The sequence below is a fragment of the Lepidochelys kempii genome, chromosome 5 (assembly GCF_965140285.1).
Source record: "Lepidochelys kempii isolate rLepKem1 chromosome 5, rLepKem1.hap1, whole genome shotgun sequence".
Taxonomy (NCBI): Eukaryota; Metazoa; Chordata; order Testudines; family Cheloniidae; genus Lepidochelys; species Lepidochelys kempii.
Genome location: NC_136384.1, coordinates 60741641 through 60755077, shown reverse-complemented (window position 1 = coordinate 60755077; position 13437 = coordinate 60741641). Strand labels below are relative to the sequence as shown.

The 13437-nt window shown below is 43.5% G+C and overlaps 1 protein-coding gene across 12 annotated transcripts in view; it reads left to right on the top strand.

The window, feature by feature from the left end:
* The window catches only part of KIAA0825 (KIAA0825 ortholog), a 419202-nt gene that overhangs the window by 64646 nt on the left and 341119 nt on the right, over positions 1-13437 (top strand). The window contains exon 1 of one of the 12 annotated variants that reach the window (XM_073344500.2): positions 10290-10336. The exons of the other annotated variants lie outside the window; for them this stretch is intronic. The gene's annotated coding sequence lies outside the window, so the exon portion shown is untranslated. Of the gene's footprint in view, positions 1-10289; positions 10337-13437 lie in introns of those variants that run through there. 12 annotated transcript variants of the gene reach the window in all.

Below are 13437 nucleotides of genomic sequence, written 5' to 3'. Positions count from 1 at the left end.
AAGTGGCGGGCTGAAGAGAGGGCTGAAGCTGAAAGGTGGCAGCAGTGTGATGAGAGGAGGCAGGATTCAAAGCTGAGGCTGCTGGAGGATCAAACTAATATGCTCCAGCATATGGTTGAGCTGCAGGAAAGGCAGCTGGAGCACAGACTGCCGCTACTGCCCCTGTATAACCATCCGCCCTCCTCCCCAAGTTCCATAGCCTCCTCCCCCAGACGCCCAAGAATGCGGTGGGGGGGCCTCCAGCCACCCAGCCACTCCACCACAGAGGATTGCCCAAGCAACAGAAGGCTGGCATTCAATATGTTTTAAAGTTTCTAAAGTGCTGTGTTGCCTTCCCCTTCCCTCCTCCACCACCTCTCCCAGTGCTTCTGTCCTCCACCACCACCACCCCGGGCTACCTTGGCAGTTATCCCCCTATTTGTGTGATGAATTAATAAAGCATGCATGAATGTGAAGCAACAATGACTTTATTGCCTCTGCAAGCGGTGATCAAAGGGAGGAGGGGAGGTTGGTTAGCTTACAGGGAAGCAGAGTGAACTAAGGGGCGGGGGGTTTCAACAAGGAGAAACAAACAGAACTTTCACACTGTAGCCTGGCCAATCATGAAACTGGTTTTCAAAGCTTCTCTGATGCGCACCGCACCCTCCTGTGCTCTTCTCACCTCCCTGGTGTTTGGCTGTGCATAACCAGCAGCCAGGCGATTTGCCTCAACCTCCCACCCTGCCATAAATGTCTCCCCCTTACTCTCACAGATATTGTGGAGCACACAGCAAGCAGTAATAACAGTGGGAATATTGGTTTCGCTGAGGTCTAACCGAATCAGTAAACTGCGCCAGTGCACTTTTAAACATCCAAATGCACATTCTACCACCATTCTGCACTTGCTCAGCCTGTAGTTGAACAGCTCCTGACTACTGTCCAGGCTGCCTGTGTATGGCTTCATGAGCCATGGCATTAAGGGGTAGGCTGGGTCCCCAAGGATAACTATAGGCATTTCAACATCCCCAACGGTTATTTTCTGTTATGGGAATAAAGTCCCTTCCTGCAGCTTTTGAAACAGACCAGAGTTCCTGAAGATGCGAGTGTCATGTACCTTTCCTGGCCATCCCACGTTGATGTTGGTGAAACGTCCCTTGTGATCCACCAGTGCTTCCAGCACTATTGAAAAGTACCCCTTGCGGTTTATGTACTTGCTGGCTTGGTGCTCCGGTGCCAAGATAGGGATACGGGTTCCGTCTATGGCCCCACCACAGTTAGGGAATCCCATTGCAGCAAAGCGATCCACTCTGACCTGCACATTTCCCAGAGTCACTACCCTTGATATCAGCAGATCTTTAATTGCGTTGGCTACTTAGATCACAGCAGCCCCCACAGTAGATTTGCCCACTCCAAATTGATTCCCGATTGTCCGGTAGCTGTCTGGCGTTGCAAGCTTCCACAGGGCTATTGCCACTCGCTTCTCAACTGTGAGGGTTGTTCTCATCTTGGTATTCATGCGCTTCAGGGCAGGGAAAAGCAAGTCACAAAGTTCCATGAAAGTTCCCTTACGCATGCGAAAGTTTCGCAGCCACTGGGAATCGTCCCAGACCTGCAACATTATGCGGTCCCACCAGTCTGTGCTTGTTTCCCGAGCCCAGAATCGGCGTTCCACCGCATGAACCTGCCCCATTAGCACCATGATGCCTTCATTGCCAGGGCCCGTGCTTTGAGAGAAGTCTGTGTCCATGTCCTCTTCACTCTCGTCACCGCACTGACGTCGCCTCCTCACCCGGTTTCGCTTTGCCAGGTTCTGGTGCTGCATATACTGCTGGATAATGCACGTGGTGTTTAATGTGCTCCTAACTGCCAAAGTGATCTGAGCGGGCTCCATGCTTGATGTGGTATGGCATCAGCACAGAAAAAAGGCGCGAAAGAATTGTCTGCCGTTGCTCTGACAGAGGGAGGGGCGACTGACGACATGGCTTTCAGGGAATTAAAATCAACAAAGGGGGTGGCTTTACATCAAGGAGAAACAAAAACAACTGTCACACAGAATAGCCCCCTCAAGGATTGAACTCAAAACCCTGGGTTTAGCAGGCCAATGCTCAACCCACTAAGCTATCCTGCCCTCTGGTATTTCAGGCAGGACTGAATCTCCATTAAGGTTTTCAAGGTGCCCCTGACAGACCTCACCAAGATGATTGTCAACTGTTGATTTCACGGAGGGAGGGAGCGAGGGAGGAGCAAATGAATACAAAAAAAATCTTGTCTATTTCTTGGTTTGATCCACTCCATCTATCTTTTACATCTTTGGCTGGCAGCAGACTGTGCAGTAGGACTGCAAGCCATCCTCATCTCCTGCCTGCTCACCATAAGATGGTACAATATGTCTGCCTGCAGGACTAAAGAGAATGACCTGGTCGAGTCACTCCTAATTTACTCCCTGCACCCATGTCTGCCCAGGCGCTCCTGACCGACCTTACCAAGGCGGCCAGGAGCACCTCGGACATGATGAGGATGGTTTTCAGGACTATTGCACCATCTGCTGCCACAAGGCAATGGGTTGCTGCTGCTGTGTAGTAATGCAGTACCATATCTGCCAGCACCCTGGAGACATACAGTGATAGTGAGCTAAGCAGGCTCCATGCTTGCCGTAGTATGGTGTCTGCACATGTAACTCAGGAAAAAAGGCGTGAAACGATTGTCTGCCGTTGCTTTCACAGAGGGAAGGCCTGATGACATGTACCCAGAGCCACCCGTGTCAATGTTTTTTGCCCCATCAGGCATTGGGATCTCAACCCAGAATTCCAATGGGCAGCGGAGACTGTGGGAACTGTGGGATAGCTACCCACAGTGCAACACTCCGGAAGTCAACGCTAGCCTTGGTACTGTGGAAGCACTCCAACGAGTTAATGCACTTAGAGCATTTTGTGTGGGGACGCACACAATAGACGACATAAAAACGATTTCTAAAAAAAGACTTCTATAAATTCAACCTAATTTCATAGTGTAGACATACCCTTAATCTCAAAGGTTATTGTATCATGATACAGTTATTACCTCAAAATCAGAAAGAGAAATAATTTTAAAGTATTATCATCTGTAGATCAATATGTATGCGTAAATATATAATCTGTATTGGGTTTTTTATATGGAAATTAAATACGTTAGGGTCAGGAACGTGCTTTCTCAAGTTTTAATAGTTTGCACAACTTAAATACAAAAGACAGGCAAGGTGTAGCACACACGCACACAGAAATGAAATACACTTTTGTTATATTACTGTATTTCTGTTGTGCATGCTTTGTAATGCAGCCTCCTACCCGGTGAATATTCCTCCAGTTTCACTAAATATGAAGTTCCTCTTCTGGATGTATGGATTATGGATGTATGTCTCAGACCCCAAATATGTGACTTTACAGAGGACCTTGATTACAGAAGACCTTAGCTTATAAATGAGCTTAATATAGTTTATATATTGTTTTAAAGAGAGATAGGAGGGAAGCAGAGAGGAATTGGGTTGTTACAAAAAAAAATCTCTCAATCCAAACAGTTTTGCAAAAAGTTTAGTTTCATTTCAATGTATTTTGGAAAAGTTTAATTTTTTTTTAAAAGGTTTGTTTAGAAATTTTAGTGAATTTATACTGAAAACAAGGTTAAAAATTGTAAAAGGTCAAAAACTAAACGCAGCATTTCAAAATGATCAAAACAAACATTTCGGTTGATGAGATCTGAAATTTTATCAGATTGTTGGTTTGTGAACATTTTTGAGATTTTGTCTTTTTGTCCTGTTTCAGGATGGGAAACATTTCAGAATCTCAATTTCTTGCCCAACAGGAAAATGGTTTCCTGCCCAGCTGTACCCGTAATTACTGTTGGACCATTTTAAAATATTTTTTTTTAAAAAATACTTAGTCACCATTTTTCATGGGCCTGTGTGTGTGGGGAGGAGCTTGATTTTTTTTAAAAGGAACTAAATTTTGCAGACACATTATTATTATTATTGTAATGTTAGCTTTTTAAAAAATAACATAAAACAAACATTGTTTTTCTTAAATGATATCAATACTTCAGTTTGGGGGAAAGAAAAAAGGTGTTCAGATGCTCCACCTGTTTCTTCTTTTTCTTCCGCTGGTTTCAACTAACACCAAATCAATAGCAGAGAGAAGTTGGGTAAGACATACTGCCTACTGCAAACCTTCAGTTTCAGATACTGATAACATTATTTATTCAAAGACTGAAAAGTTGTTAATGTGCATAGTTGCTTTTTGGTAACTTTTTATCCAGTTTTTTTCAGCACTTCAGAGTTCTGTACACTATAAAATATATTTTAAGCATGGATAGTACTATGCAGGATTCCACTGCTTTTAAGGGTTTTTTTGTAGTAATGTGTGCATTGTAAAAATCCCATTATTATAATAGGTCCAAAGGATTTGCAGTTCTGGTAGAATATCAATCAACAAGTCTCATAAATTATGAATTATACACTTGAAAATGGCATTTTAAAATATTTTTGACTTAAAGTATTTAATAGAAAAAATAATAAAGCTGTGGGAGTTTTGCACTGCTTGCAAACAACATGGTGGCAATTCACATTTCCACCTAATTTTTGAAAGGTGGAAACCATGGCATTTTCACCTTGAATTTTAAATAAGATTAAACTTTATAGAAAAAATACAGGAGTCTGCATTTTTGTAGCCATTGTCTGAAGAAAACTTAAATACAAAGGAAAAAGTGTAAACAAAACCAGTAGGGGGGAGGGAGTTCCTACTTTGTCTCATCGGTTTCTGCAGAGGCTCTTTGATATACCATAGTGTCTATTTGCTTCATGGTCTGTTGAGAGAAGGCACTTGTCTACACTCCAAAAAGTCCATAGGGCTTCTTCAGCATTGAAAAACTTTTATCATTTACTTGCTGTGCCTTCATAATCCTGATTGAAACATCTGTGGTGGTGTGGAACTCCTTTGAGGGTCATCCTGTTTTGGATCCGGCATCCATCCTTTCCTCTGTATTTCTTTAGTTGCCTAATTTAAATTTTGTAACCCTAAAACTCTAAAAACAGGAATTCTTGTTTCCTTAGGGCCACATGTAGATAGCATGGCATCCTTACTCCCCCATCTTCCTCAAGTTTCTTGGTGGCTTCATGTGACATCCCGTAATATCTATCTATAAGGAATTACTTAACTAAAACTTGTAGGCATCCATTGGACAGGCTTCTGATCAAACATTTTAATTTAAATAAGTGCAGCTAAGGAGAAGGTTGAAGTCTGTTCCAGCTGCTAATGCAAATAGTAATCTAGTTTTCCGTTACTAGCAAGATGGAAGGGCAGAACTCCACATTAGGCTATTGGGGAAATTTGAATACATCAGTGTTTAACAGTCTGGAGGAGTGGGGAGGGAGAGTTCTTAATGGGGGTACAAGGTTTTGCGTTTTAATTTTTGGTAGCTGGGGAGTGGGAGTGGATCTCAGATGGGTATTTTGGCTTCATAAGGAATGGAGAGGGTCCATGTGCAAAAGGTTTGTGGGGAAATCATTCAGGACAGCTGATTTTGCCAAACTTTAATTAGTTAAACCTCTGCTAACTTAAATTTGATTACTTGCCTCAGGTTGTACTATGTTGGGAGTGCCTCTTTTAATCCTGAGCATGTTCTCTTTGAATCCAGCCAGCCTTAGGAAGCCACTCTGGGTATGTCTACATAGCAATTAAACACCGGTGGCTGGCCTGCATAAGCTGATTGGGCTCACGGGGCTTGGTTTGCCTTACTGTAAAATAGCTATGTAGAAGCTCAGGCTCAGGCTGGAACCTGAGCTCTTGGGACCCTGTGAGTGGGGAGGGTCCTAGAAGTAGGGTTCCAGCCTGAGCCCGAACATCTACACAGCAATTTTTAACCCTGCAACCCAAGTCCCATGTGCTCTCATCAGCTGACCCAGGCAAGCCATAGCTGTGCCATGGGTCTTTTATACCAGTTGTGGCAAATTGCCGACACTACTATGGTAGGTCTCTTGCTTTCTCCTCTTGGGCAGGGGTTCAGAGCACTGTTTCTTGCCCCTGAACCTGGGGTATTAACTGCCCCACTAGTGTCCTAGAGGAGGGAAGTGGAGAGGGAGGGACCCGGGTCCGCCCTCTACTATGGGTCCTAGCCCAGGGGCCCTAGTGATAGCGGTAAACCACTAGAACTAGCGGTTCCTTCCCCTGGGCTACTTTCCTCTCCTGCCCTTCAGCTTGTGGGGCTTCCTGCCCTCCCTCTGCACAAACCAGGTGTCCCTTTACCTAGGGTCTTAGTCTTCTTACCCCGCTGCAGCATTTCTCCAAACTGCTCTCTACTCCAACACCAATCCACTCTGCTTCAACTCCTCCCCTTGTCCGATTGAAGGAGGGGTTTTTTATCATGTGACTGGCTTCAGGTGCTTTAATTAATTTATAGCAAACTTTCTTCCCTCTACAGGGAATAAGACTCCCTTCTAAGACTCTCCTGCTGCCCTCTGGCCATGCTGTATCACATATTCCCCCTTCCCCCCACTCAACACCATGGGGTTGGGCTACTTGGGATGAGAGGCAGTGCTGTCGTGATAGGCCATCAGCGTTGCCGTGTTGGCTTCCAGCCCTATGCTGTACCCCGAAATGGAAGGGCTGTAGGGATAGGAACCACCTAGTCACTCTTGCGTTCTTCTTCTTGTTTCTGTGCATCCACTGGAGTGGGGCGTGGTCTGTCATGAGGGTAAACCACCACCCCAGTAGGTAGTAGCAGAGAGTCTCCATAGCCCATTTTACCACCAGACATTCCTTTTCAACGACGGCGTACTTTTGTTCCCTGGGGAGGAGTTTCCGGCAGAGGTGTAAGATCAGATGTTCTTCCTCCTTTACCATCTGCGAAAGGACAGCTCCTAGCCCTACCTCTGAGGCATCTGGTTGTAGGATGAATTCCTTCTCGAAGTCTGGGGCTATGAGTACTGGATGGCAGCAAAGGGCTGTCCTTAAATCTGCAAATGCTCCTTCTGCCGCATCAGTCCACTTTACTATCTCGGGGCCCTGAGCCTTTATCAAATCCGTCAATGGCCCTGCTCTTGTGGCGAAATGAGGGATGAATTTCCGATAGTATCCTACTATCCCTAGAAACGCTCTGACCTGCTTTTTGCGGACTGGTCAAGGCCAACCTTGTATTGCCTCCACTTTATTCCATTGGGGTTTCACCAAACCTCTTCCTACTACATATCCGAGGAATCTGGCCTCAGCTAGTCCTATCACACACTTGAGAAGGTTGGCAGTGAGGCCAGCCTTCCGCAGGGCGTCTAGCACTGCTTCTACTTTTCCTAGGTGCGTTTCCCAGTCAGGGCTATGAATGACTATGTTGTCTAGATAGGCGGCAGCATACTTGGCATGGAGTCGCAGCAATTTGTCCATAATTCATTGGAATGTTGCAGGGGCCCCATGGAGTCCGAAAGGGAGGACAGTGTATTGGGACAGGCCACCGGGTGTAGAGAAGGCAGTCTTTTCCTTGGCATTCTCGGCCAGGGGAATTTGCCAATATCCTTTGGTCAGGTCCAGAGTGGTTAGGTATCGGGCCTTGCCTAACTGATCAACTAGCTCGTCAATGCGTTGTATTGGATAGGCATCGAATTGGGATACTTCGTTCAACTTCCGGAAGTCGTTGCAAAACCTCAGGGTGCCGTCAGGCTTGGGGACTAGGATGATAAGGCTGGACCACTGGCTGTGGGATTCTTTAATAACCCCGAGTTCCAGCATCTTCTTCATTTCTGTCCTAATTGCTTCCCTTTTAGCTTCCGGTATCCGGTACGGTCTTATCATCACCCTTACTCCGGGCCTGGTGACAATATGGTGTTGGACCAGTGTCGTATGGCCCAGTTGGGTACAGAACACATTCTGGTTCCATTGGATCATATCAATGACCTCTGTTCATTGTTCTGGAGTTAACTCAGGAGATATCTTCACCTGCCCCTGTGGGTCATCTGTCTGGGGTGGAGCTCCCTGAATGACCAGGCACGTCTCTCGGTCACACCAGGGCTTCAGTAAGTTGATGTGGTAGATTTGCTCTGGCCTTCGGCAGTCTGGTTGTCTGACTTTATAGTCCACCTCCCTAATGGTTTCCTATCTCATATGGTCCATGCCAGCTGGCTAGGAGTTTGTTTTCTGCTGTTGGCACTAGCACCATCACCCATTCCCCTGGCTGAAATCTCCATACTTTAGCCCAATGGTTGTAATATGTCCACTGGGCCTCTTGTGCTTTTTCCAAATGTTCTCATGTTATAGTGGTTACTCGAGTTATTCACGCTCTCGTCTGTGTCTTGTGCTCAATGACATTTTTTCTTGGGTTTGGTTGTTGCCATCTTCCTTGGCAATATCTAATATTCCTCGTGGGTGACATCCCTACAGTAGTTCAAAGGAGGAGAAACCAGGACGCCTGGGGGACTTCCCTTATAACAAACATTAGATACAGTAGAAGGGTATCCCAGTATTTTCCATCCTGAGCTACCACCTTCCGGATCATACTTTTAAGGGTACGGTTAAACCGCTCAACCAGTCCATCTGTTTGTGGATGGTAGACTGAGGTCCTTATGGCCTGGATGCGGAGTAGGGTACATAAGTCTTTCATTAATTTTGACATGAAAGGGGTTCCTTGGTCTGTCAGGATCTCCTTTGGGATGCCCACTGGCAAAAACCTGGAGTAGTTCTTTTGCTATTGCCTTGGATGTGGGGTTTCTTAAAGGAATGGCTTCTGGATACCGCGTGGCGTAGTCAAAGATGACTAGTACGTTTCGGTGGCCCCGTGCCGATCTTTCCTGTGGGCCCACTATGTCCATCGCTATCCTCTAGAAAGGGACTTCAATAATAGGCAAAGGTTCTAATAGGAGCAGCAAGTGAGGTAGGGGGCTATGCAACTGGCACTCAGGACAGGAGACACAATAGCACTGGATCTCTGTATGTATTCCTGGCCAACAAAACCTTCTTAGGACTCTATCCAGTGTCTTGTCTACTCCTAGATGTCCCCCAAATAGATGACTGTGAGCTAACTCTAGTACTGCCCTTGTGTGTTTCCGTGGGACTAAGAGTTGCTCTACTTCTTCCCCTCGTATTTGCGCTATCCTGTACAACAGATCACGTTTGAGCACATAATATGGCCTTGGGCCTTTGGTCTTTCCTTCCATAGGTACGCCATTTACTTCCACTACCTCCTCCCTTACATTTGCATATAGCGGGTCATTGGCTTGGTCCTGCCCAAAATTCTCACATGCAGTACCAATCTGACCTAATTCCGGGGGCCTGTTTCTACTCCATCCCCTGGGTTGCCCCTACTTGGGCTAGGAACCGCCTCTGAGTCCTCACTGGCCTGAATTATCTCCTGGCCTCCTGAATGGGTTCGCCTACCAACAAGGGAGGTTTTCTCGTTCTCTGCTAGAATCCTGGTCCATAATCTTTTATCTGCCCTCCTTTCCCGCTTAGACTTTCGGGGTTTTCCGGGGGATGAGAATAACTCCGGGCAAATTCGGCAAACATTGGGGTGAGGCTATCTGTAGGTGCCTCCGTCTCAACCCGGGGATTGCTACCCTCCCCTGGCTCTGCTCGGGGGAGTAAGCTCTCAAACCCGGGGAAGTCCCTACCAATTTAAACAGGGGAGGGGAGCCTGCGGACCATCCCTGCAGTCACCCATGTAGTAGTCCCCTGGATCTCAATCCGTACCAGGATTGTGGGGTAGAAATTTACAGTGCCATGAACGCACGTTACCCCTGTGTTTTTGGCCCAGGTTAGTTGGTCTTGCCCCACCAACTTCCCCGAGACCAGCGTGACAGCACTCCCAGAATCTATTAATGCTATGGTCTCAATACCATTGATTTTTACTGATCTTGTATACCCATGTGAAGTCATTGCGACCCCTACCAGGCCGATTAGGCCACATTGCTCCCCGTGATCCCGCAGATTACATTGCATAGGCTCTTCCCTGTTGGGGCATTGGGCTGCTATATGCCCCAATTCCCCACACTCGTAACACCGCCCCCTTATTCTGGTTGCCGCCCTCTGTCCTCTCTTCCCAAACCCCCAGGTCCCTTCTTGGCCTCAGGCCATTCCTCGTTGTCTTTCTTCCCAGTTATGGTTCTCCTGAAGTTCTCGACAGTCCTGGGCCTTGGGTTTGGGACTGGCTTCCTGGTTTGCCATGTCTTACCCCCTGGGGTCTGGAAGAGTTCGCGGGCTGCCAGCTGTCTTTCCGTGAGGGAGACCAACTCATCATAGGTGGAGGGGTCATTCTGGCGAACCCAAGCCCGGAGGCCTGGTGGTAGCCCCCTCATATACTGGTCCAGTACCAGGAGCTCCATCATCTTCTCAGAGCTCAGTACAAAAAGGTATGTTACAATTATTTGGGGTTCTTTTATTAAAGTATATTCATTATTTGTTAATCTTCAGGTTCTTATTTTAGAGAGATCTTAGTGTCCTATGTTTTAGGCTTTGGCATATTGAAAATATTGAGAATTTAGCCCCCTTTCCTAGGTACATTTCTCTCCGCTCATTTACTTTGACAGTCCATATATTGCTGATTCCATTAAAAATCTGGCAAACTTTTTTTGAAATTATGAAGATCCTGTGTTAAGTTCATGTTTGTAATTTATTAAAATGTATCTTTGAATTCCATTAAAACAATTAGGTGTGGGATATTATTTATATATTTTTTTCCTTTTCTGCAGACATGCTAGTGAGTGTTAGTCGATCAATTAGAGGCTTTACCATTAATGGATATAGACAATGGACAATTCTAAGAAAGAAAGAAACGTGATTCTGCATTGTGCCAAAATGGCACTATTTTTATAAATCTCAGGCAACAAACTTTTCCATAAGTATACACAGAACATTTGAGAATCCAAAGGCTGCCTCCAGACTACATTAAACAATACTTTCCCAAAGACTTCTCAGAGTTTCCTGAAGAATGTTGACTAACCTTAAGTTTCCTTTCTTTTCTTTTTAAACTTCATGCTAAAATTCTGCTGTGACCCTGAAAATATATGTACTCTAACACTTTAACCTCTACTTTTAACAGGGAGTTAATTGCATCATCATATACACCACAGTGAGAATATAATCTTATGTCTGAATATTGTTACTTAAGAAGTAATAGCAGCTACGTATGTTAAAATGAAAGTACTCACAAAAATCTACTATAATAGATTTGATACAAAACCATGTGTGTAAAAATGAGTGTTTATTATAGCAAATATAGGAATTACTAGCACTACCTACTAGTGGAAATATAGAACTGAAAATGATTTTTGCTAATTTATACATAGTAAAAATCTGTCAGCAATCACTGAGTGGACTGACAAATTCACTTTTTTAGTGGTGGTGGGTTGTCGTCTTATCCATTTTAGAAAGAAGTATAGTTACTGCATTACAGGAGATTTAGAGAGTGATGTCTGAAGACAAGTTGTCTAAGAAAGGTTGCCTCATACATCCTTGTATAATTAGTTATATTTTTTTATATTATTTCATTGTAATAACGAAGTATGATGGAGGACAATAACATATCTACTGGACAACAGTCAAATTAACTCCAACATAGAGAAGATGAAAGTTACTATTATGTAGAACAAATCTGAAGAATGTGAAGTTTCAGAATAGTACCTGCATGATAGCATTAAGTATAATGATTTTGGTGAAAATTTGGAAATAGCCTGGTTTGCAAGACATCTTGGGTTTGTTTGGTGTTTGTGTTTATCTGAAAACACACTTTTAATAAAATCCTTGATTAGGTGATTTACTTTTTTTTTTTTTTTTTTTAGGGTTTGACCAATATATGTTTGTTCTCTGAAAAATTCTTCTTAGTCAGGTAACAGAGAACTATTTAGAATTCTGTTTGGAGTTATTAGTTCTGGTGATTTTAAACAATGATGTATGAAAATGGAACAATCAGAGGTTGCTTTTTTCCCTATAAGCCAAGTAGATCATGCAAGACTGAGAGGAGCAAATACATTGTTTTGACAAGTAAACAGAACAAATATGACATAGTAGTCTTACAGGAATGCATAAATGAAAACTAAGCTGTCATGTTTACAAAATGACTTTTTTTTTCACATGAGGAATGTGTTGAACAATAAATGAGCTGTAGAATTCAATGGTGTCTGCATGTTTGGTAATCATGTAAGAAGAACTGAAGAATGTGCATACATTTTGCTTGATTGAAGAGCTACTTTATTAAGAATTTTGAATTATTTAAAAATTTGTATGCCAAGACACACTACAACATTGAAATATTGTGTATATCTAATATGCAAGAATTACTACATGGGTAACTGATCTATAAGAAGAGTTGAACAAACCAACTGGATTGGTTGAACACAAAAGGTAGGTTTGATTCATGTGGAGGTTGCACTAACTGATTCAGGTCCACACTCATATAAATTTTGGAAGAATCCTAGAAAGAAAATGCATTTGATTTCAGTCACCAAGTCTGATGATAAATCTCCATGACTAGGAAGAAAATACCTTTCCTCCAAATTGTCCTGGGTTCCATACAATCCAGACAAAAGATTGGTGAATGTTTGCCAAGCCATACTCTTGCCCGTGGTAAGTTTTTGGTTTTTTTTCCCATAAGACTGATTTGTCCTATTTATGACACCTTATATCCAGCCCCTGAAGAAACCTATGCAACCTTGGTTGGCAGTGAATTAAATTCTAGATGTAGACAGTTTACTTCTGTTTTATCACCCTGGAAAACCTTCAAGTCTCTTCTCTGATAGGAGTCAGTTCTTAATCACTATTAGTATCAGTCATCACTGATGTATCCAATGTGAATTTGGAGGGCTCACTTCTTAAATCTGACAGTTATCAGTCAAAGTGGAACATGTACAAAGCCAAAATGTTCAGCCAAAAATGTGGACCTTGAAAGTTCTTTTTGCTTTTAATCAAGGGATATGTAGTACCAATCAGTTAATAACTAAGGAGAATGTTAAAAAGTATCTACTAAAGATAAACATTGTAAAATCTGCAGGCCTGGAGAAATTAAACCCAAGAGTCCTGAAAGAGTTGACTGAGGATATCTCTGGCTCACAGATATTAACTTTTAATAAATCTTGAAATATACAAGAAATTCCAGAAGACTGGGAGAGTGCTAGTGTGTCTATATTCAAAAAGGGCAAGCACAATGACCTGGGTAGTTATAGGCCAATTAACCTAACATCAATTCCAGGCAAAATAATGGAAAATGTTGATACAGGATTCAATCAATACGTAATTTAAAGGATGGGAATATAAGTGATGAAAAATAGATGTTGTCAAGCAAACCTGATTTCAATTTTGATTAGATTACAAGTTTGGTTGATAAAGGTAACTGCATAGATGGAACGAGTCCCATATGAGGAGAGATTAAAGAGGCTAGGACTGTTTAGCTTGGAAAAGAAGAGACTAAGGGGAGATATGATAGAGGTATATAAAATCATGAGTGGTGTGGAGAAAG